This window comes from Pezoporus occidentalis, unplaced genomic scaffold (assembly GCF_034315485.1).
Source record: "Pezoporus occidentalis ecotype Australia unplaced genomic scaffold, CSIRO_AGI_Poc_V1 ctg176, whole genome shotgun sequence".
NCBI classification, from domain to species: Eukaryota; Metazoa; Chordata; class Aves; order Psittaciformes; family Psittacidae; genus Pezoporus; species Pezoporus occidentalis.
The window spans coordinates 1,091,517-1,117,137 of NW_026913596.1; the positions used below are offsets into that span (position 1 = coordinate 1,091,517).

General features: G+C 46.6%; 1 protein-coding gene and 1 long non-coding RNA gene across 14 annotated transcripts in view; one reads left to right on the plus strand and one right to left on the minus strand.

Annotated features, from left to right (window-relative positions):
- Positions 1–25,621, minus strand: part of PRDM16 (PR/SET domain 16) — a 272,710-nt gene that overhangs the window by 187,045 nt on the left and 60,044 nt on the right. Inside the window, exon 1 of one of the 9 annotated variants that reach the window (XM_062614561.1) lies at positions 2,124–2,236. The exons of the other annotated variants lie outside the window; for them this stretch is intronic. The gene's annotated coding sequence lies outside the window, so the exon portion shown is untranslated. Of the gene's footprint in view, positions 1–2,123; positions 2,237–25,621 lie in introns of those variants that run through there. 9 annotated transcript variants of the gene reach the window in all.
- LOC134161569 (uncharacterized) lies at positions 16,058–20,771 on the plus strand. 5 transcript variants are annotated; one of them, XR_009964029.1, is made up of 5 exons: positions 16,058–16,480; positions 17,832–17,915; positions 18,300–18,361; positions 19,103–19,281; positions 20,500–20,771. It is a non-coding gene; the product is annotated as an uncharacterized LOC134161569 (long non-coding RNA). The 5 variants fall into 5 exon arrangements; XR_009964028.1 differs by lacking the exon at positions 20,500–20,771 and having other exon boundaries at positions 18,235–18,361; positions 19,103–20,291; XR_009964031.1 differs by lacking the exon at positions 20,500–20,771 and having other exon boundaries at positions 18,235–18,361; positions 19,151–20,291.

A 25,621-nucleotide genomic window follows, 5' to 3' on the forward strand; every position in this document is an offset into this window, starting at 1 on the left:
ATTCAGGAGAAATATGTGAAGCTGTTGGGATTTACAAACATTTTTCCAAATTCCTGGCATTCAGCCAAGCACTTCACAGAGTATTATGCTACAAAGCACAAATCAAAGCACACGTACAGAGAACACAATCATTTCGGGTTTTCATTCCAGGTATACTACAATCCCAACACTGCTACAAGTTTCCAGGATAGATGGAGGTGACAAATCCCTATGGAATGGCATGTTAAGATACTAGGGCACCTCATTTAGGTGTCAAAAGTACTTCTCAGCCTGGAAGAAGAGATTTGGACTTAACCGAATTCCCAGAATACAACAAGCCATCCTTCTATTTAGCCACAGGAAAAGCTCCAAGCACTATCACACTGAAGGGATGAAAGGATGAAGCCAACACTGAGCAGCAGAAGATGTATGACTGCTTGTGCTTCGTAAGCCTGCTTCTACTCTAACACACACTAGGCAAATTCATGATTTCTGGCACCAACTGCAAGGGATTATAAACCCAACAAGAAGGTTTTATCCTGCTGGACAAAGTGTGTGTCAGGATCAGATCTCCTAACCCCATTCTTCACAAGCGAATAAAGATCTCTTAGTCAATATTACTGGGGTGATTTCCACTGTAGTGCTTTGTCTTGCCTTTAGTGCTCTACACTTTACAGTAAACTAACTGATATTTCTCTTGGAACAGATGAATTGGTGCAGGAGCTGTAGGACCTGGAACATCCTTCCCAGCTCGTGGAAGGAATGCAACTGAACAGCAGCAATGCTCAGGGAAGACCAAGCAGACCAGGCCACTGTCAGAGCATTCTGTAGTGTCCCCACAGTGACCACAGGACATGGGGGATGCTACATTCACTCCTGCGCATTGGGTGTAAAAGAAATCAGCGCTCTCTGTATTAACAAACCTTATGGATGGAAACCTGCTTCAGAGATGAGGTCAGCAGCAGAAAAGGAAGCTCTGCCCTCTTGCTGCATCATTGGAGACACTTCCTCATCAGAAAAGCACACACACACCCCCAGCAAGGCCTGAGAACTGCCCAAAGATGCTCCAAGTAAGACCTGGGATATATCTGCAAAACTCCAGACACCCGTGCCACTTGCTGCACAGAAAGCACCATCCTCTTGATGGGCACCTTGGAAAAGGCCATATTTCAAGAGAGAATAACAAAGAACACCTTAATTTTAAAACCCATTATACTGTCACAAAATCCTCATTTACTGACCAATCCAACAACATTTTTGTAGCACACATCCCAGGCAGGGCTCTCAACACAATCATCTTGGTATCTGCACAAACCCAGGACAGACACAGCTCTGTGCACCAGCCTGCACAGAGCACCTACGTGATTCCACCTTTGTGGATGAAAGGGGTTATGCAGGCACCACAATCACTATTTTCACAACATGCCAAACAGCCCCGTACTTGAGAACGTGCAACACAAGCTCAGCACAGTCAGAAACTGAAACTTTTCAAAAGCTGCTTCCCAGTACATTGTGCAAACCGTGTGTGTGATAATCCCTGATAAACAGGGAAAGCAGATTACGTGGACTCATACCATACAATTGTGTTGAATTGTAACATGCTACAAACACGGCCCGAGATACTCGATTCTCAATGCATCAGATAAACTCAGACAGCTCCTGCTTGCTCCTTTGCCTAACCTGCTACCCGAGTGCTCAGTGATTTGCTGGAACACGCAGAGCGCCAAGCTCCTGATTACACTGTTAACCTCTCCTCTGAACACCATCAGCAAGACAAAACACGCACCCCAGAAGTGCAAGGGTGCTTCTGCTACAGGGGTAGAGGGGTGGAGAGGCAAGAAGAAGAAAGCCATACACACAACACAACCCAAACAAAGCCAAACCCTTCTTAGGCATTTGTCCACCTGCTTGGGCAGCACAGGACTGTGGCAAAGCAAACAAGAGCTGCCCGCTATCAGCGGAGAGCACAGTTCATGGTTAACTTCAAGTAGCACAGCACACACCTCTTCACAAATGGCAGCAGCTCAAACAACTGCAGAGAGAAAGGAAACCCACACAACACACCCACAACCTTAGGAAGGGTGGACAGCCCTGGCTTCCAAAATCAAACCCCAGAGTAAACCAGACCATTGCTCTATACTTACAAGTCAATGCAGCAACAGGGAAGGCATGAAACACTCCCTAACCTCCACAAAGCAGAGTTCTTCAGGTGGCTCACACCTTCACTGCACTGAGCCCAGAAGCCTCTGAAGATGGCTTTCTGGACCAGAAGCCTTCACTCCAACCAGCCTATGAGTCTCTGAGGTGATGATTGTCTCTAAGTGTTTGCACTTGTACCCAGCACAACACTAATGGGTGGGCCCTCCAAAGAGGGCTCAACCGAACAAGCAGGCACAACAGCACTGCATCAGAGAAACAGAAGGGCATGGTGATGCTACTCCTGCTGCTGTTACAGCTTTCACACTTGAAATGTGAATTAAGTCACAAAAATGCTATCTGAATGAAGATGAACCCCCCGTTCTGAAAGGTAAACGTCCCTGCCAGGCTCTCTCCCCCTAAAACACCTATTACCATCAGACAGAAGATGCAGATCAGCTGAACCACAGGGGTAACACCAATTCCCAAGCACCAGCACCAATCTGCCAGGTGGATTAACTGAGGACATCATTGCCACTCTTACAGGGAGTCGGAGCACAAGCACCTCTAAAACACTGTACCACCTGAGTAAGTGCCTAAGAAGTGGTACCTGGTGTCCAAAGCCAGACAAGCAAAACAACAACCCTGCATCCAGACATCAGTGTCTTGCACCAAGAACATTCAGTTTGCTAAACACGTTTCTAGGAATGAGGTCCCTACATCTGTGAACTGAAGACTGCAAATGAGAAAGCTCTGGGTAAAATGACAGGGCAGCGAGGAAGTCAAAGCCCACCAGGAGACATCCTGCTGCAGTTTAGCTGCTGATTTGTACAGCTTCGGAAGGCCAAAGGTAATGGGCTGTTCACCTGAAATGATTCCTTTGCTTCAGACAGGTATCTCCAGACTGCATTTGGCAGCAGTGATAATCACAGCAAAGACAGCATTTACAAACACGAGTCATTAGAGCATGTTAATAACAGTGATATAGAGGTATTAATAATTTCTCCACGGGATATTAATGCTGTGGGTTTGACCCTTTGCTGTGGAACATCCACACTGACAAATCTCCGCACACACAAACCTTTTTCTCAAACCATCCTTAGTTTTAAATGGAAGATTATAAAATACCTTTATTAAAGTTTGGTTTGAGATTAGCAAGAGGGCAATAGCACTGTGCCTCTCAATCCAGCGCACACATTTCCCCCCTCATGCTAAAGTAAGGGAAAGCAATGCGATGGCTCTTTCCACCTTCCTGATTTATAACTGTCTATGACTATAGGTCAAATGAATGAAAAGCACCTGGGGAGCGGGGAGCAGGCAGCAGGAGCAGGTCCTCAGCCTGATAGAACCCTGGAGTGCAGGGGAGATAGCTCATGCGACTGCTCAGACAGATCAGGTAATTAAATGGAAACAGGCGAGATAAATTGCACTTTCTTAATTGGGTTATCAAGAAACAATAGTGACTATGAATGACCTCACTGTCTGTGTAGTCTAACACTTCTCTCTGTAGGAACTAGGAGGGAGTTACTCGTCTAGGCTGGGGTTATTGTTGGCCTAGAAAATGAATGCTTAAGAACAACTTCCTTTTTTTTCCTCTTCTCACCAGAAGCCATTACAGACACAAATCTAGGTCTGCTGATTTGGGGGTGGGAGTGTGCATGGGATGCAAAGAAAAGGATTGCATTAAAAATGAATAGTTCTCTCCCCAAAGTTAACGGATGTGCAGCAGATCATGGGTGCTAAAGCCTGGCCTTGCTCACACCCACAGGTCTGTCATCACTTGGATGGGTCAAACTAAATGCTGTGTGCTCTGTGCGTGTGCTGGAGAGAAACAACACACGGCAGCACGTCCGAGACGCTGCAGAGAACACGGCGGTCAGGAGGCAAGAGACGGGGAGCTGGTCACCTCTTCAGCAACAAGTGAATTACACCCGCTTCTTACCACCTCGCTCCAGAACTGGCTCTAAGCTGTCCGAGTTCAGTATTTCCCTGTTTAATAACATCAACATCTTGATCTTATCTATTGAGCTATCACTCCATCATGCTCAGATCCTGCTGGGGAAAAAACCCTAACCAGAAGTGCTTTGGAGAAAACCACACCAAACAACTCCCATGCCCCCTGTGCACAGCACAGAGCGACCAAGCACAGGGGTGGAAAACCAAACATACACTTTCAAAGAATATTTGAAAGAAAGAACAAGCATATGGCTTATGTTTAGAAACCTCTCTTGACTCAACAACCCCGAGGCTAGAGGCTGCACTGAAGCCCAGGCTTCCCTTGGTCTTGGTTGCCTGTCTGCTGTTCGTTACAACAGCCCCTTTACCCTTCCACTGAGTTAATGAATATTATGATCTTACTTGTGCTCAGTTACTAACATCCCAAAATTGACTCTAATTCCACACACACTTCCATTTACTTCTGTTCCCTATTTACAACGCAGAAAGTGGCTGTATCCAACAAACTAGCAGTAAAAACACATTACAGGATATTTGCAGCTTGTTAGCTTAAATTTTAAGCACTTCCTCAAAGACAGTGCTACCTAAAGCTACTTTTACGCAAGGTTCCTATTAAGATACCACATTCTCTACCCTTATTTTTATTCAAAATGACAGGAAACCAAAAACATCAAGTGTAGACCTTCTATTTAAGCCTCCCAGAGATCTAATGAAAAACATAACTAGGGGCTGTATCCAAGAACATGTTTAAGATTCCCTATCTAGGCAAAGGCTACCACCATTCTCCAGCACAAGACACTGGTGAGTTTGGGTATTTGGAGACCCAAACACTAATGTGAAGAAAAAGAAAGGGAGACTCTTCCATTTCTTCTGCACCTTTTATTCAAAGATCTCAAGCAGTTGGGCAGTATCTACCACCTCACTGAGGCAGTATTGACACTCTCTTTGTTAGCTATAAGCAACCTAAGGCACACAGAAAACAGGTCCAAGAAAGCATCCTACCACTCCTACACAATGGATGCTTGGGGGAAAATGGACATGAACGTTCAAGAGGCCATATACCGGTTGACCAGTTCCAGGCAGCCACACGCTGCTTTGTGAGCAGTTCTGTGCACAGCCCTGGTCCCTGCCCATTAAATATTAACACCCTGGCTGAAAACTGAATGCTTTGAGCAGGAAAAGCTGGCAAGGGTCTCCACCTTGAGAAATCTACTCCATCAGATACAAGCTGCCTTGAAGCCCCTCCGATCCTGCCCAGACCTGCTGCAGTGCACAGGCGAGGGCAGAACATCCCAGCTGAGTTTCTCTTGCTCCCAAAGCAGAGCAACCTCCCCCCTTTTTACTTTCCAGGAAATTCTTACACAAAAATTGTTCTCTTCACTTTGATGTCAATGGATTCTTCTGTGTCTGTGGATGGTTTCTCCCCTCACACAGGGGAAAAAAAAGGGGCTGACTGAAAAGAGCTGCATTAAATTAAACATCTCTATAGGGTGAAGTTTAACAAGCCTGAATTTCAGCATGGCAAAGTCTTCTCATTTTATCTTGCTAAAATCCAGCTAAAATCCAAATAAATCCTTAATTATTTACAACTCTGGGTTTGCTGTGAGTGACCATGCCACTGGATTCAAGCTGAGCAATAATTCCAGGCAATGTCAGCTAAAGTCAGGTCACTTTTCTCCTAAACTTCTTTTAATAAATTAACAAAATAATTCCCCAGCTGCTACCAGAGAACTAAAACCTGCTTCTGAATTCACTCCCTCAGCTCTTCTAAAAGGAAGGAAGCCATGAATGCTACCTCAAAAGCAGCATCGGTGGTGGATAATTTGCCTTTACGTATTAGATCGATGCGTACAGGTTCAACATAAAAATACCAGTTACCATTGGGGAGATTTACATGAACCTTCTGCAGCCCTGCTTTCCAGGCAAGCAGGGGAGAGTTAATTATTTCTCCAGAATTCATCTTGTGAATGGCTATCCACCCGGCTCGCTATTCCCTCTACTTTGCAATGAACTCTGCACTTCCCTACTTTCATCCCAGGAAGTCACAATCGAAGACAAAAGCCTGCAAATGATAGACAAGGGCAGAGGCCATGTCCAACTTTGATATCTTGTTGATAACGTATTGTACAATTAGATCAATTTGACAATTTCCATTATGGCTGATAAAATATTTATTGAGCCTTGGAGATGATGTCTGATCCCTGTGCCATTTGTTTTACTAATGGGGGAGATATTTACCAAATCAGTAAAAAGCATTCAGATTTCAGATCCTCATAGCCTCCCCAACATTAGATTTGCAAATTACTGGCTGAAGCCATAAATTACAGCGCAGCACAGCCAGACTGATGCCAAGCTGACAAGGTAGGTAGATGGCTTGCGATGACATTGTTTCATAGAAGCATTAATCATAGCAGCAAAGAAAATACTCTCAAATTGGTCCATAAGTCTAAATATTAAGGAATGAGAAGCAGGTTGCCGGGAGATAGCTTTAGCTGCAGCTGGAAAATTAGGAAATGAAAAACCCTTTCTATTATTTAACAAATCATCTTAATAATGTTTTACGCTGTAGTGCCAGCAAGCAAACGAAATTCCTATTCTCTTCCATTTGCTCTTTATCCTCATTGCTCTTTAATAGGAATATTAATAACCCGAGGATTGGTGCAGATGCAGCCCAAGCTGTAGTTTTCTCCTGCCATAGGTTAACTGAAAAAAAAGGAGAAACACTGAAAGAAAATAAAATCTTAATTCCCATGTTTAAATGTTTGCATTGTCAGCAACACAAGCACAGAGGGGCTGGAGCTCCTCTGCTACTGTTATGTTCAAGGTCAAGTGCACAGTTACTTATGTGCAGGCCAAACTTATTCAAATCCCACAAATCAGATAAAGTGCAGAATCCAGCTTACCATGGAACACTGAGACAGAGGTCTGTAATCTGAGGAAAAAATATACATGTATCATTGTTGATTAAGCACAAGCCCTGCTGATTAATTTAGAGAAAACCACCACCTTACAGGGATGATTATACAACGAGCAGCTTAAAATGCCTCCCTGCTAATAGCATTGTCGAAACCCAGAACCTTACAGTACCTTGGCCAAGGGAGATTCATAGCAAGCCAGGACTAAAGTAAGTTGAAGGTGACATATTTGTCTAGCAGACATAATTAAAGGTATAATATTGGTGCTAAAGGTCAGAGTTGTAGAGTCCTAAGGCAAAAGCACTTTGAAAGAAAAAGCTCTGAAACAAGGGAATGAAGAATGACGCTGGTCAGGAGTCTGACACCTCCCCAACTAAACGTGCAAAGGTTTGTCTCAGCAGGACGGATGCTCACATCCTCCTACCTTGTACCAGCAAAACAGCAGGTCACGCAGGGTTCACAAGTCCCCAGCACTAAAGCGCTGTGCCTGGTAGTTCCCACTGGAACACGCTGATCATTTCCAACAGAACTCAACACCTGCTGCACATCCCCGTCTGCAGAAAGCTTCAGCTATTGCTCAGCGCTGAAATGGGATTTGGGCATCACAACACGTCACAACCCCAAGCTTCTAGACACCCTACTGGTATTAGGCATCTACTCTCCCTTTGGAAATTGACGGGAAAGCTGGATGAGGATACATAAAGGACCACGATACTGAGCAGGAAGCACTTACAGAGTTAGTAAAAAATGCTAAAGAATGGGTCTGACTTAAGCTTTGTCTCTGTCAAAAGCTTAAGCATGATCTCTGTCATCAGGATTTGTGGGTTCCATCAAAATGAGCAGCAGAAGATGACCGTAATGGCCTTCTCCTGAAAAACTCCTCCTCCTGTTCCCAAGGGAAGACATCATTTCCTTTTTTCACTGGGGAAAAATGCCTTACTCACTGGGGCCTGCACACTGTCAGCTTTCCCCCTGCAGAAAGCGACACCACAAGAAAATGTCCCCATCAGCTACACTATTGCCTAAGAGTTTAAAGTCTCTCTTCCCATCACCTGACTGTGCAAGTAACAGGGTAACTGCATCTTCTCAGAACATTCTCTGAACTCTAAAGAACCCTCATTCAGTGTTGTCAAAAGAACAAGGAGAGGTGTCGCAGGTCTTAGGTGACCTGGTAGGGTTACTGGATAGAAGAGTTACACGAGCAGCGTATCTCAAAATACAGTAATGTTTCTTACAGTGGAATTCTGAGGATGCACATCACCAGCCACACACCTGAAACACTGAGCTGGATGATACCTCTTAACCTCCACAGCTCCCACTTGATACAAGTTCCCACTTCTCCTACATGAGAATTCAAACTGCTGCATTTTAGCATTTGACAAGTGATGACATGAGGTGAAGAGGGAGAAAATTCACCTCCATGCTCTTAGGAAAGCCCTTGTTACCCTTGTAGATAGAAATACTTTGGTATGTGTAAAACAAGAAGAGCTGGAGCCTTCACTCAGGATGCTCTGGGGTTCACAAAAAGGTTGAACCCTTTATTGCTATCAACATCTTAAAATCTCACACAGTTTTCCAAAGACACCTTTATGCTCATGTGGTCCCTTATACATTTTGCCAGACCACCACAGATTTGAAAGCTATAAATCCCTCTTCACTCCCCGACACCCTCACTTAGGAATCCACAATGGCCAAGGGAGGTTACTACACCTTTAAGAGTGAAATCTCAAAGCAGTGCTGTCTGTTTTGTTTGAGATAGCAAAGTTATTGTCCTTTGTGCTGTCTGGCAAGCCCTTATGTCCCTTGGATTTATCTCACACACATGATGCAGCTTTGTGGAGGGGATCGGGAGAGACTTTGCATTCCTCTGGTAGGATGATATGAGTTTCTATCTAAATCTGTTCCATATGACCCACCTCACATGGTTAGTGTCTCGCCGATTCACTTGTAAAGGTCAAGAAGTAGTTCAGCTGAGGCTTCAAAGTCAAAGGGTTTGCTAATAAAAAAAATCCTACTGATAGAACCAGGACTTTATAAAGACACTGAGAGCACTCCTCATTCTGTTGTACACTTATTTAAGGACCACCATAGACACAGGTGCAAGGGTGAGGCTTTATGTGTGGGACTGCGGGTGCGGTGCTCAGTGTCTCACAAGCTTTCCACCTTCGATATCTGAGCCTTAAAACAACCCGGGATAACTAAAATCCTTCCCAGCCCAACAAAATCTGCTAAGTCAAGAGAAGAGGGCTGGAGGTAGATAATCACATCACTAATAAACTACCAAAAAGGCAGATGAAGCTATTTTGTTTTGCTGTGCTCCGCATGCTTTAGAGAGACTACACACAACTAAGATGAACTGCTTCGTCTGATGGCAGCTCTCCCAGTGTCTCCCACGGCAAGCAGAGCTGGTCCCTGCATAGTTGAATCCACAATTCTAACGCTTACAGCTAGAAAGGCAGAAAATGAAAGGCAAGATAAAATGACAATACAATTTATCCTCCATGGCCAGCGCAACCACTAAAATATGGAAGCCGATTACTGCACATCAAGTCGACGGGGCTGTAATATACAGTTATGTTTATCAAGAACTGGTTTAGAGTCACAAACTCATTTCACACAGACCACCAGCCAAGGGCAGAAGGAAAAGGGCTTGGACAATGCCCTGTATATAACCCACATGGACTACAGAACTACCATCACCATTTGAAATTCCCACAATATTGCACATTCATAAGTAGCATTTATCCTTTTAAATGAAACAGCAAAATATTAACATCTGAATACACCCTGATTCCATACCAGGCAGCAGCAGAGATCTAGTACCTCACACAAAACCAGCACCTTAACTTCCTAACCTATAGCTGCTTAGCACATGTGCCATCTGCCCGTGCGTATCATGAAGGTCTCAAGGCTACCTAAGGGTAAGGTTTAGGAACGTGTATTCATTTTCAGAGGTCATATGAACATGCAGAAGCCTTAGTGCTATTTACAAGCAGTGGCATCTGTTATCCATACCTTAACACCAGGTCAGTATTATTATAATGAATCCAAGGCTCATTTACACTAGCACTGGGAAGATCATTGCCCCAGTTTTTTCCTCTCGTTTACAGCAAGGCTTCACAAACCTGTCTCTCCAACAGACCTTGTGGGTGGCCAGTGTTTTCCCTGATGCACTGGCAACTTCGACTTTTAATCCCCCTGCTAATACCCAGCCTGATTCGCTTTCCTGGCGATAGATAAGTCATGTTTCTGGGTCCCGCACACAGTGACCGGACACCACCTCTCAGTGGCTTGCAAGCAAGCTCCATTGCAGAACAAAAGGCAGTCTGTTTGGTCACCCTTCCTTCAGAGAGGCTTAAGGACATTTTTGTCATTTTTGAACAGCTAATATCTTGCAGAGGAAAGAAAAAAATAAAAGTTGTCTAATCTCTTTAAATTTAATCTTTACTTTTTGAAAAATCTGAGCCCAGATGCTTAGCGCTGGACTATGTTCCATTAGACTAATTAGGCCAAGATTACCTACACCGGTATGACTCCACCAACTCAATTTAAATTCCCTCCCTCCTGTCCCTAAACTTGCACGAGTTGGAATGTTTTATTCCCTTTTTCCTTCTGCTCCCCCAGAGAGCACAAAGCGTGCGGGCAGCTATGATTAACTAATCAACAAAGTAAAACCTGAATGAATACTGCAGGGAAGTCCAAGGGATCCTTCTCCCAGTCTTCAGTGTTAGGCCACACCAGACAAAACTGTATTAGCATCACCTGACCTCAGGACAACTATGCTCAATGGCACGGCTAAAAACACCTGCTTAGATTCTGGTATTTTACTTCATTTATAACATGGATCCAACTTTGCACTTTTATTAGTCAACAGCTGCCTGTTAATGGAAAAAGACAGATGGTATTTTTATTTCTTTTCTCACTTTTCTGGGGCTTTCACAAAGTTTTAAATATTTTACACCCACTGAAGCCAATGAGTTAAAAGCACTGCAAAATGTAAAATAGTTTGTGTTTTAAAAACCAAACTTCTAACTGATGTGCAATGCAGCTTAGCTATAGAACACCACCACTATGTGCTGCATCAGCTCATCCACCTGCCTCTCAACCAACCTCTGTGGATGGGTTCAGTCCCTGTATTTTTCCAATTAGAATTTCTCATTTCCTTCACAACCATGGCTGTTTGCTTCACTGGTTCAAGATTAACACAAATACCTGGGAAAACACAGGATACACTAACACCCCCCACCCAAAAACCAAGGGGTTCCCAACTCACCTCAGTATCTGACCCTCACAGACTGCAAGTTCCTTATGAAAGGCTCCTTTAAACCACTATGGAAAAGGTGCCTCAGGTTTCATGCTACCCAAGCTTTGGAACTAATTACTCCAAGCAATCAAACAAAACAAAGATACTTATTTTCATTTGGGATCCTTCAGAACATGAATGAACAACCTTAACCTGGTTTTCCCCATGTGCTTATTATATGATTCTTCACAGACTGACAGCATTCTGGTGAAAAGTGTGAGTCTGGGTTGAGTCAGGTATCATGGGCTGGGTGTCTGCTTCGCCCTCCCACAATTGGTTTGATCCCAACGACCAGAGCCATCCTTTAGGAAAGGCTTTATCAAAACTTCTAGTTAGCTTCAGGGTGAAGGCTTTGAGAAAGTCCAAAGTGCCACTGAATGTTAGCCGAGTAAGCCTAAAGCAATTAATTTTTCACCCTACAATCATTTAAACACAAGCATAACTTTGCACACTTATTTACCCAGTGATGTGCATCAACTGTGGGCTTCTTATCATTTCCTTAAAATAGGTTTTATCCAACTTAATATGGAATTTATTTAAGACACAGGATCAGTTATTAATATGTTCTTTCAAATTTTGGAAGATATGAATATCTTCTTTGGCTGAACAGCGTAATAGTCCATTTATCATCGAGGAGAGCCTCCAGAGGAATGAGATTTTTATTTCAAATACACTTTTGCAGCTATTGGAAAAGATTCAGCATTTTTTGTGGAGAAATATGTCATTAAAGCAGAAAGATGAGGGAAATGCTTGTATGCAACACAGGCTTTTCTCTGAGAGCAGGCTGGTGCCTGTCTGGACAGATCCCTGAAGACATAAGCAATCCCAATTAAATCAAGAGCATAGAGCTCTGCCTACATAGAGCTGATGGCTAGATCAAGACCTTGGAATGTCAGCTTCGAAATTTCCCTGGCAATTGCATCACACATCCTAGCGATATGAAAAAGCTCCAGTGCAGCAGGCACTTCCCTCCTTCTCCTCCTATTTTAGTGACTGGTACCTCTAGGGGGGAAAAAACAACAAACCAAAACACAAAACCCCAACTTTTAACCCCCCCTAACTGCTGCACTCAGTATAGGAAAATGTGAAAGGAGCAAATCTGAGATGTGCTGTGAGTGAGCTGCAGATTAGGTCAGTTCAGCCTCACCATATTCTGCAATATTTCAGTGAATTCTATGGCATGAAATACAACACCTATTTGATCTCACACAAACCGTAGTGAAGTAATAAATATTTCCCTACAGAACAATTTTCCTGTAAGCAGAGATTTACTGTAACCCAAATCACAATTTACTCATTTCAAAGCATTAAAAACTAATCAGACTCTCACTAGAACTTGGATCACTGGAAGAGGCGTCCACAGCACAAATGCTCTCCTAAACAGCATCCACAGTGAGAAAACGGCTATAGATGTTTCCCAATCGCTAAGCTGGGGGGCGGGGGGATTTTTGTTCTCTTTCTAGCCATCTAGAAGACAGGAAAAAATAAGATTATTAAAAGGAAAACAATAAACAATAGCGCTCGTTTAGAGACTGGGCGGGTATGTTTAGAACGAACATTTCCAAAATAAAGCCCTCAGGAACTGAAGACAATCACACTTGGGTCAAAGAAAACTTTTGCAAGTGGAACAATGCAAACTGTACCGGGTGCAGCACAATTCCCCTGCCTGGTAAAGGTTAATTCTCTTTCCTCACCCTCACAAACCCAGACAAAAAGGGATGCATTCGCTGCACCGAGAGGTGTTCAACAAGATTATCCCAATAACCCAAAATTATGCGGAGCAAAGAGAACAATATTCAAGGAAAACCTGTGTAAAAAAAAAAAAAAAAGTATTTGGGGAAGGTGGGTTCCTGGCAAGCACAAACACAGCCCTTAATGGATTTTTTAATAACTCTGTGCCACGCAGTAATAGGGAACCACCTGCCAAAAGCACAGCAAGGTCAAGCAAGCGTCACATCCATGTTACAGTCAAAGGAATTCTGAGATCGTCTACTCTGACCTTCCACAGCAACCACTGCTGAAACCCTCTCCTAAAGCAGCACGGTGGCTTTGCAGCTCCCTTTCTGTCCGGTCTGCTTTGCTTTCCCCTTTACTTCAACATGTTTATTTTGCTGCTCGTACCACCTAAAACAAACACAAGCATTTTACGATGCCCACACTTCTCCGCTTCCCCAGCAGCGCTCTTCGCTCCCGCCCCAACTGCGATTCCACCATTATTTGATGAGGGAGGGTGTCATAACACACTTGGAGGGAACCGGACCCGAAGGCAGCCGGACAAACGATACAGTGTTTGTGTAAAATCAATCACTTCGCTGCCGCTCGGCTGCCAGCAGCGCAGGGGAGATGCCGGGAGCCCGCGTGTGCCTGCACAAGGGGCGAACGTGCTTGTGCCTGCTCCAGGATGCAGCCGGCGCTATCTGGCCCTGCCAGCCCCACACGCACCTTCCCCCAGCTCAGCCCTGCGCAGGATGCTGTAACTCGCTTCCTCCAACCCGCTCCCTGCGCAAGCGGCACACCTCCACCAGCCATGGGCGCGGCTCCCCCCTTCCCCTTGCCCCACAGCAGCCCCATCTGCCTGCCAAAGGGGCCGTTACGTGTCCCACTGGGCAGCCAGACGCAAAGGGTAGCCCTGGCCTCCAGAACCAGCAGAAGGGCCCGGGGGGCACCTCCGGGCTGGCCCCACATGTGTCCTGGCTGCTGCCCGGGCAGGTGGCCCACGACAGGCCTCGTCCCTAGGCCGGGGCTCACGCCGTGGGGCCAGGCGAGGGCCTTCACCGGGCCTCATCGCCTCGGGCCAAGCCTCGTCCCGGGGCCGGGGCCGGAGCCCCCCGGAGGCTTCGCCCGTTCCGGGGCCGAGGCGCGGGGTCCCGCTGCCGCCCAGCCCCGCGGGCGCAGCTCCCCTCTGGTTTCTCGGGGCAGGTCAGCATATTTAAACAGTTGTATATTCAAAGACTACAATGGAGGGAAGAGAATTACCTAAGGACAGGGTTAGCCTGTTTGATCAATGCATAATCAGATAACTGCTCCAGCTTTTTTACAAGTCTTTAAGCAAAGATCAGCCACTCAAATTCTAATTCCTTTTGCTAATTAAGCAGCCTGTTAATTGCTCTCGGGGTCTCTAATGCCATGTCATTATGCTTTTTAACAGCCTGCTTGACATCAATAGGGCTGCAAGCTCCACACAAACAAAGCGGGCATCTAGCACTTACTGAATTAGGCTAATGCCGGCATTGGAGCCGGGCACTGGCACGTCGCCTCCAGCGGGCGGCATTTCATTATCATTTCATATCCCTCCCGGGGGAAAACCCACCAGAAATGACAAGTAATTGTCAAAGGCAAGCTACGAACGTTCGGCGCTTACCGGGGCGGGCAGCAGGGAGCGGAACCGGAGCTGCGAGTCCCGCCTCGCCCGCTCACCTGAGCCCCGGGGGCAGCCCGCGGGGGGCCCGGCCCCGGCCCCCGGCCTGGGGCTCGGAGCACAACGTGGCTGCAGCTCAGGGAGTCCGGTTTCCGCACTCCATTAGTGCGGGAGGAATCCCACCGGTGGAGCGCTGAGTGAGGGGCCGTGCCTGCCCGCAGCAGCCTCCGGGAGGCAGCGCAGGGAGCGGGGCCGCAGCACCCCACAGGGGCTCACCATGACCGCGGGCACGGAGCCGCGCGGGTTCCCGGGCTCCGGGGGAGGAAAGGCGCACAGCGAGGGAGGAAACGGGGTGTGAGGGGCGCCATGGGGGACACCGAGCCCCGCCGCACAGCCCGGGGGCACGGAGCGCCCCGCTGTGAGCCCACTCGGAGGGCGAGGGAGCATTCAGGGTGGAGCCAGCGCCCGCTGCCAGAGCCCGACACGCAGCGGACACACGGCTCCGAGGTGCTTCACACCCCAGGGACACCTCTGCGACAACCCTGAAGCATTACCTTGCTCAGCCTCAGCCATCACACGCTGCAACCCTGACCAACTTCAACTGCGCGCTCCGGCCCCAGCACGCACCACGGCACAAACTGCTTTTATCGCTCTTTCTGAAGTAAACACACTCCAACTGAATGCATCTTCCCCGTTAGTGACCAGACACCATTCCTGTCGACAAACAGGCTAGAAAACAGCCCCAAGTTCCCTGCCTCTCAGGAACAGCGCTCACAGACAGCACCGAGCTCTTGGCATCCCTCGTGTTAGCATCTGCATGACCCACACCGCAGCTGAAGAGTCGCTGTTATAACACATGGAAAATTCTTTCAGCAATACTAATACATAAATTGTATTAAGTTGCTGGACAGGCCAGGCTTGGGGAAAGTAAAAAACCATGGACAAGCTGCAAGACCAGACTGAGATCTCCACTGAAGAAGTGAAAACAAAGTAACTAAACCGACGTGCCAGTTGTGCTGGAGACACCCGAGCTTCAGTGCTCTCGTTTCAGCCTTTATTTTGACATCGCCTAAAGATACTGCCAGTAACCTGAGTGAAGAATTCTGCATACAACGATGCATCGAAACCCCCAGTAGCACAGCAAAACCAACTCACAGCCTGTGTTCCATGAGGTGCAACAGGTAGCAGCTTTTATAAATACTGAGCATCAATTAACAGCACAAGAAATAGTTATAATTAAAGATGAATTAGGGAACACGCCTCTTTTCTCTTGAGGACCAGATGTTTGTTTTCCACTATCGGGCCTTTGACTGGCTCTTGATGCAGAAATCTAGTGGCTGGACAAAACAAATCCTAGATCCCAGAGCCTGGGTTCCCATCAAAGAGCAGCAGCACTGCTTCCCTGCTTTCAGCACAGATTCACACTCCTCTGAGTGGCATTTTAAACCAGTTGGTCTCCCAGACTCTCTGTAACCTTAAATAACACTTGACCACATCCAGAGATGCATCTTTGCTAGACAAACTGACTTGACTTAGTAGGTGCCTGCTTGGGACTGCATTTCATTCCTGAGCTCCAAGAATAAAGCTGTGGGTAAGCCTGGCAGGAACTTTTGTCTGAGTTTTCCCAATTTCTCAAGCAAACCACAGCTCCAGCTGAAAACAGCTAAAACTGTGCTGGGTCAGGAACCTTGTCTGAGAGAGAACGGGAATTTCAACCAGCATCCCTCTCATCACAGGTGAATGCTGTACTGTCAGGCTGGAAAACACAAACCCCTGTACCAGGGAACTGGTGGAACAGAAGCATTACAACTGCGCACCTGGGGTGGTTTTCAGGTAGGTGACAGGCTGAGGGAGACCCAGACTTTATTTCCAGCTCCAGAGCAAGCAGACAGAAATCCGAACCTGCACCTTCGTCCCAAGCAATTGCCCTAAATATTAAGTATTCAGGAGAGCCAATCTCTCTGGCATTTAATGCAAATGCTGAAAGATCTTTGTTTTGCCCCGGGTGCATTTTAAACAAAACATGTAAACTGGGTTATTTTTCAGTAACAAGGTTCCTGTGTGTTAGCACACTGTGGAGCCAGGCTCCTCTAACCCACAACTCCTCACACACCCCTGCCCCACTTCATTTTCATTATCTCCTCTTCTGCTCTTCAGTGCAATCCATCTTTCACTCGGCCTCTTCCCCCTCTTTCCCTTCATTCCTTACTCTGTCCATTTTCAAACAGCAGTAGCAATACCCTCACTATTGCTGACAGCTTCCATCTGGTTGCTATCTCCCCGTGCTAGCTGTAGTCTGGGAAACTCTCCACGCTGTCCTCTTCCCCTCACCATTTCCTCTGCGGCTCTGGCAGGGCTGGCTCGTGCTCTTCAAACAACTGTTGGAATAATGAGACGGGACGAGCAGGCTCTGCCCAGATATCTGCACTGAGCTGTACCCACAGCCTGGAATGTTTCTGTTCCAGTGGCACCAGAACTCACTGCAGACTGCTTCCCTTTAAGGTTTATTTGCCCTGACCAATCTCTGCAGCTCGGATCAAATGTGCCTAGTTACTAACTCAGTTAAAAGACTCATTTCAGCTTCATTTTGTTTCTCAAGGAAATTTTGGCACATCAGAACGAGACACAGAAATATTTAGTTTATGACCTTCTGCATGGTGGGGTTGACTAAGGAACAGCTATTGCTGATATCATACAGAATTAACCCTCTGGCTGCTATTTAATTTATAAATGAGAAAAGCATCTGTGATCTCCCAAGTATGCTGTTGTCCTTATGTGGAAATAAACTGTGGTCCCTACATGTGCCCATTTAGGTACAGATATTTATGTGCATGCATGTGACAGGTAAAAATGCATACACACTGAATTTTATGCATCTCCTATGTCTGCTTCAGGATAGCAACACAATTAAGCCACCGTGACCGAGACAGTTATCCATACAGTAAGTAAAATGAGATGTCCACAGTATGCTGCCGAGTTTCTGAACATGTGGGAATAGAGCACAAGAACTCCGCAGAGTCATGCAGCTAATGAGCAATAAATACACACTGGCACACCCTCATCAATTTTAAAGTCTTGGTATGAAAAGAATGTAATTAATTAAGATATGTTGATTTATAAGAGGTGACATAACAAGATGGATAGAGAAATCTTTTCCCTCCAATCTGTCATGGTTTCTTTCTAGAAGACGGCCCATCGTGTGACGGTGCCCTCCTTGGACAGCCATAAAAGAATCGGCTTGGGGTTTGTTCTGGTCTTCCCCACTGTCGTAAGGAACATAAACTTCCTTTCCAACACTTACTTGCATTTGGCACAATTATGTTTAAAATGAAGCAGTTCTAAAGATACAAAAGGGAGAAAAAAAGAGCTGAAAAAATTATATTTAGAAAACTGCTTTCCCCTTTTTCACTGTATTACATTTCTGCACATCGAAACATAAGCCCTGTTTTCCCTTTCTCCCCCCTAAGTCAGATGACTTCTCTGTAACTTGGCACACAGACAGTCTGGTATAAGACAGGAGCGGAGCATTTGTTGAGTCAAGATGTTTAATTTTTTTCACTCACATAATGATCCCTTTTTCCCTCCAGCCACTTGAGTTTTGTTTATGTTGCTTGAGCCCTAAACTAATACATGAATTCTCCTCACTGCCAAGATGACGACTTCGGCACCAGGCGAGATGAGCCGGAGAGGCTACGCTCACTTTTAAGGAGAAAGGTATTTTAAAAGACTTCTTTCCAGTTGTGACGAATTAAATGCATTAAGGGAAACCACTGCCGTTGCGAGAGCTACCGGACCTCAAGGAGGAACTGAGTTTTATTTTCTTTGCAAGCACTTGACTTTTGCTAGGGGGCACCTTGCTCCTGTGCCAACTCTGCCTTATATTTTATTATGCTTAGAACAAAAGGTGGCAGCAATTAGAAGGGGGGAAGTTGTGCTCAAAGAGACTGAGTCACCAGATAAATCTGATACCATTAAGTGGTTCTAAAAGGTGGGATTTTTAAAAAGAAGAGTAACTGCTTCAATATCTTGGGTTTATCCTGTCAAGGAAAGATGAATGAGAACTACAGCTACTTTCACTCAGGCTAGACATGTAAACCTTGTACTTAATGACTGATGAGCAAAATCTTTTCTCTTCCAAGTGCAGATGGGCAAATCCCTCGTAATTACAAAACACAAGAAAATCTAATTTTACCAACAGAAAGCAGCGCACTGGCCAGAAGTTTCCCAAGCAAGAGCTTTAGGTGCTCACAGAAGGCAAAAAAAAAAAAGGCAAACAACATTTCCTATAATGTGATCCATATTCTACCACATGCACATTTAATATAAAAGTTATGTTTGATATATACCGCCTTAGCATTTTTCTATTTTAACTGAAAGCCTTTTGTTCTGTCAAGATTATAGTAGGATTTGCTTTCATTTTTCATGATGTTTCACTCAATACATCACTAACATTAGCAGGACTTAATAAGCATCCACCTTCTCCTTCCCCCCACCCTGCCCGAGGTCTTTTGATGCATATTCCTCAAGAATCTTCAGATGTTTGACACTGTTTGAAAAGCAGCCTCTCTGCAACCTGGTATCAGAGATAATGGAGAGGACCAGCCCGGAAAGTGCTGCGTGGCGCGAGCAACACAGTAAGCAAAACATCGTGCAGCTTTAAATCCTGCCCTTGGTATGGTCTCTGTAATGGGCTTCCCTTCCTCCTTTTTCTCTGTTGCAGATTCACATCTGTTTCTCTGCATTTTGAAACTGTGTTCATTTTTCACTGCTGCCCTTTGTCCCACACTTACTAGCTCTCGCCAAGGGCTTCATTTCACTTATTCAATAAGCGAGAGGCACTGCAGACTGGAGAGAGCTTTAGGACAAAGCTCAAACTTCTATTAGGCCTCAACAAAAATGTTTTTGTTCCCCATCAAGGAACTTTTTCCTATTGCTTCTTGTTGGTTTGTTTTGGGTTTAATTAACGTTTGCCGTTTGTAATTGCCCAAACAGCTGCAATTTCAGAGCTTTAAACCAAACTAAAAAAAGAGATGCAACAGAAATCTATATTGTGTATTAGCAGAGAAACTTTGTACTAGAAAACCCTGCTTGTCCTTCATCCTCTGCGGCCGCAACGCTTGGCTCTGTCTGCGCACACAGTGCATCTGTGCTGCCGAGATCCTGGTCTCTTTGTACGTCTACACTTGTGTAAGCGCTCTGTTAACATACATTTTGATGTCTCACTGGTTTCATACACATTATACTGGAAACCAGGCGGGACTTCCTGGGAATGCTGTGCCAAGTCAGCCGCGGCTACGCCTGGCTGCTGCCTCCAGCCTGTCCCCCAGTCACAGCACTAATTGCTGCGTTTCACCGCACAACAAAGCTAAAGAGGAGAGACCAGCCACGTAGGTTTTCCCAACACAAGATTTCTGACATGTTAACGAGTTTATTATATCCTGTTGCTAATCTAAATACCAAAGAGCTCCTCATTGGAGGAGAAACAGCAAGGATGAAACTTTTAATGCTTAACCATTGTACTAACAGCTTAATGTCTGCATGTGAAATTATCTCGCTCTTGTGGCTATGTTCATTGTGCCGCAAGCGCAAGTCAAATAGGGTTTTTTCTCTTATTAAATCATCATCCCACTATGGTGCCAGTATTAAAAACCCTCCTGCAAAACTGTGAGGTTCAGGAAATATTTCTAAGCGCGTGTTGCTCTGACAGTCTCCATGCACAACCCCTTTCCCCCCTTGCTGTATTTCTTTAAAAGCACTCGGCCTCCTCCTGCTTGAAGCTCATCTGATGCTTCAGTCTGGAGCACGCCTGTTACTTGCCTGTGTTTCATTAGTAATTACATTCTATTTTACAGCTTGAAGCTTTAACACAGAAGTCAACAACACATGTACTTCTCTAGCTACTGCAGCTCAGGAGGGAGCCTGGAATGACAGCAAGTTATCCGTGTGTTGGTTCAGCGCCTCTCCCAGCTTCCCACTGAATGTCCTACGGGCTGACAAAGCGTCCATGAGAAACCCGTGGTGCTGCGCTCTCAGCCCTGGGTGGGCTCCGATGGTGATTCCCCCGCAGGAGGAACCAGTCCAGAGCACAGGACGAGGGGTGTCTCGCATCCCTCACCATCCCCAGTTAATCCATGATTTCTCTGTCACTGACATGAACCTTACATCCCAGCTCCCCTGCTAACCCTTGCTTTGTGTAATTAAGCGCAGACACCTGTGTGCCTTGTCAGCAGCAACACAGTGAGGAATGAACAGCCATCAGTCACCCATCTCCCTTGCTTTTGCTTAGGTATTTAGCATTACATTTCCTATGTCCAGTACCAGTGCATCATCTGTTCTTGCTGGTTTATTGCACGTGGTATCGTTCCACTGTTTGGTTTAGGTTCTGTCCACCGTAAGGGAGCTTCTGAGGGAGTTATCCTAATGCCCCAACCCCATCTGTAAACTCCTGACTTTCCCAGCTCTTGTTTACTGCAGAAGTTTTAAGTGTGGATGGGCTTTTCGAGGGCAGCCCCACTGTATTTACACTTGTTCCAGTCGCTGGTAATTTAAGCCCATAAGTCAAAGTGAACAACTGGTGACATTAATGAGGCTTCAGAAGAATGAAATTGGTGGTAACTTGCATCCCATGGGAGGGGTGTTGATGATGGAAGAGGGAAACTTAATATTTGTGAAATTAAATAATACTGAATAAACAAGAGGGCTAAACCAGACTGTATCCATCTCTTTAATTATTTAGGGGTTGGTGTGCTCATGGTTTTAAACTAGACCCTGACTGTTAAAAGTATTTCTGTTTTCCCCAGCCTCCTATGGGACCCAGAAACCATGATATTAAAAGTCTTAACACTGCTTTTAGAGGGTTGGGAGGGGTTTGATTGCACAAAGCATCTTCCTCCAGAGAGCAGAATTAATGCCTTGGTCTTCAGACACTACCCAGCACAAACTTGCCAAGTTACCATCACAAGGGAGTTCAGCATCCCCTGTGACGGGGATCCACAGCATCTGTTGGAGGGAAGCGCTGGGGCTGCCACAGGCCTGTACTCGGAAAGGACCACCCGGGTTCAAGCAGGAGATGGGTGAACTGGGAGAGAGAAGGGAAAGGGTTAAGCAGAATGTGAGAGGGAAAACCTGCACCTTGGTTCAGGTGTCTCCAAAACTAGAAGAATTCCCAAACCTTAAGGAGCCACATGTCAGGTCCTTCAGCAGTGTAACATAACTGGATTTATACTGGAAGACAGGAAGAAAAGAGACGGGGCTGAGGAGTGAGGTAAAAAAGGGGGAAACAGCACAGACAATTTCTGTTCACAAGGAAGTTTTATCATTTGGCTGCCTTCCCCACCAGATCTTCCCAGCCCCTTCACTTGTTGAATTTGCTCAGAAGAGCTGCACTGCACCTTACGTTGCATTGAACAAGCTAAAGGGAAGGGAAAACTGAAAGAAACACAGCCCTAAAACATGTCTTTGAAAGCAGAGAGCTTGCAGTTTCAGTGCTACCCCATCCGGCCTTGATTTTTACACTTTAAATGGTCAGATTCTTCCCGTCCCCGCTTCCTACCCCGCTCCCCATCCGAACAAATCGGCACATGAATATTTACAAAGACGCGGAAGAAGGTAATTGTCCCCCGAGTTCTGTTCAATTGAAATATCATTTCAAGCTGGAATCATGTTAAAGATAATTAAACAGGATTCCAAAGGGACAAACCCATCCCCAGCTCACCCGGACGGCAGCACAATGGGCTACCACTGCGCGAGCGGGCAGGCCTGATGGCACTTTATTTAACGCGTCTGTCTTGCCTTGATGAGCAGCTCCTATTGTGGAGCACAAGGAAGACGTACTCCAGGACAAGCAGCGCTGACAGACGCAGGCTGTGCCTGCTCATGAAAGGGAAACAGCGAGAGCTCTCTGCCGAGCAGGGCCCTGTCCCACTCCGGCGCAGCATGGGATCGATGTGTTTCGAGCTGAATTCACTGGGAAGTTTGGGGGGGGCGGGGGAACGGGAAGGACGAAGGCTCCGAGGGCGCTGCGGCAGGAACCGGCGTCGCCGCGCTGGCAAACTTTGGCAGCAGCAGAGACAACCGGCGCTGCTGAACCGCGCCGCCGAGGTGGGGCTTGCCCATGTGCAGTGCTCTCAAACCGTGTCCTCCATTAGCACTTGCCTTCATTCAAATTAGGGCCACAATAAAGACAAATGACTGTGGCAGAGCCAATGCATTTTTACTTGTCAAATACAAGGCACATACTTTCCCTCATGCGCAGCTGGCTGCTAAGGTAGGGAGCTGCAGGAGCCGGGTACGCTGCAGACAGCTCAGAACGTGCATCCAGGCTCTTTCCAGAGCTCCCTTTTGTGGACAGAATGCCTCTGAAAAAGCAAAGTGCCCTCACTCCATGCACCACACTCAGGGGCATGCAGATCCCTTGTGCTGCCCAGATGAGGAGGTCTTTGGCCACTGCCTTTGGGCACAGACACGTCCAAGCGTTCTGGTTTTCTTAAACAGAATTAGTGGATTCCTTTGAGATACCTGAGTGGGGAATTAGCTTTCATTTATTATATACATCAACTGATTCCAATTAATGCCTCAGCGAAGCAATGCATTTACCGATACAGTTAAGCACAAGAGGGATGTGTTCCTTGGGATGCTCAGAGCTTGCCCCCGCGCCGCCACCCGTACGACGTGCAATTTCTCTGGCCCAAGCAACCATGTTACAAGGGAAGACAAGCCAAAATAAATGCAAACCCCTCCTTTTTCTCCGAGCATATGATTCACATAAATTACAGAAAAAAGAGAAAAGATAGTAAGAGAGGAGTTTTCTGCCTGTTACTTGGCTTGAACCGCTGCTGTTCGAGGAGGTGCAGGAAAGCAAAGGCAACATTGGAAATACATGTAAAATGGCCTCAAGTTCTTGCTCTCAGCATAGCATTGCTATTACTATAGTTGCTCTGACAAGCAGGAGCAGTGAGATCGCATCAGTAACCAAGCCAGCCGGACAATACTGAGACTGAACTTACCCTTCCCTGCCTGCCCCCCCTCCCCAGTGCACCCCAACTCTCACTGCAAGCCAGGTCTGCTCACATGCAGCAGAGATCCTGAGCTGGCAACTCTCTTCTCTGACCTCCTTCCCTCCCGCAATAGAAGCAAAGCACATGAGGGGCATTCCCACCTCTCCAGCAGTCCTGGTGGCACCATGTTTCCATTTAAGCTCCATCAGTTTCATCATCTCTTCATGTGCACTGAAGTAGCCTCTATGGGACAAGGAAAGCAGGGGACAAGCACGGCCCTTCAGAGGCCAAAATGCACGTATTTACAAGTTGTCTTTACAAGGTGCCCATACAGGTTATTGCAACTCGCGTGCACTCTGGTACCTCTGTGCAAAGCACAAGTACTTGATTTCCATTAAACACTGGACCATTAACAATATTTACACTGCTCACAGTTAAATTTCTCCAGGTATTTTACTTGGAATTTTTTTTTTTTCTTTTTTTTTGTTAAATGGCCTTCACACACACACCCCCCCCTCCGTTTTCACAGCACAGCTATATAGATACCAGTTCTAAAGGAGTAGCTTGTTAGGCTCTAATAAAAAGTACTTGCTGCCTTCCAAAGAGCTCCTTCAGATGAGATAATGCCTATTTATCTAAAATAGCAAATGGGTAGAGAGAAGTATCAACAGAGAAGCCGATGGGCACACGAGGGGTTTTCCTTCCTTCTCCCTCCAAAGAGACTTTAAAGCTGAATAAACACCTTGGAAAAGCACAAGCAATGGAGGGATCTCCTGGGCTCTGAACCTGACCTTTCCGAGTTAAAAGCACGCATTTCCAAGGCTGCTCCTACAAACCCCCATGCACACGAGCGACGGTCCCAATTGCTCCCTGTGAGCCCTCCGATGGGAGCTGTAGGATGGGACCTATAAGGTCTTAGTTCTTTCTGGTTTCCTGACCAGGCAAAAGCGTTCCTGCAATGGTTCCTCAGCGTTAATTTCCTGCTCCTGACAATGAGCACATAAATCTAAAAGCACGTGTGGGTCTGTCCAAGGGGTTTTTTATTCATATTCATTATGACATCAATCTTATTAGCTCGGGTAAACAACTAATAGCTATTAAAGAGAGTGCAATGCATCACGACTCAGTTAACCCTTCCAAGCATGCCAGCTGAAGGGGGAAAGCTCTCAGAACGATGGGAATGTGTATTTTGAGTAGGACCTACTCAAACACAGCAAACCTGGTGTGTATTACAGGACGGTGCCCAGGGCCTCTGTAGGGGTCTGACCCTTCCTTTCCTTGGCAGGGTGCAATTCAGAGCCCCAGTGACTTACAGAGCCCTGGGCAGTCACCTCCATCGCTCTTCTCAAAGCCTTCGGAGGCTTCTGAGCCACAAAAAGACAGCCAGGACTGAGCCTGAGCACACAAAGGCATGAGGAGCCCATCGGCAAACTGAGCTCTGCAAAGCTTTAGGATTAAAAACCCGCGCTGCTGGTGGGATGGATGGAATCGCATCCCTGTGCCATGGGGCAGCCCCGCTGCGCGCTCCTTATCGGGGCAGGGGAAGGGGCTGTCTCGCGGTCCCTGCAAAGGAAGGAAGGGCAGGGAGGGAAGGGTGCAGTCAGCAGGACTCTGGCCTCGCCAGCGGCGGGAGGAGCCTCAGGGCCCTGCTTAAGGACAGCCCAAAACGCAGCCGGCCCCGGCAGGACGCGGCTCAGCAGCGGGTGGGAAGCGCGGAAGCTCCTCACTTCACAAGTCCTCAACCCCTCGCCCCTGCCCCAGGCAGCAAAGGGAAGGCCTGAGAGGAAGAAGCGAGGCGAGCCCCAGGCTTTGCAGACACGCAGAGAGCGCCACATCCCTGCTTCCAGCCTTGAGGAACGGGCTCCCAGGGGAAAAGGCTCCCCCCAGCCTGCACAAACCGGGCTGTGCAGCTTCCCCCTGCGCTGGACCCGGTGCTCTGAGAGCAAAACACGCACCCGCTATCAGCAGATCTCTGCCT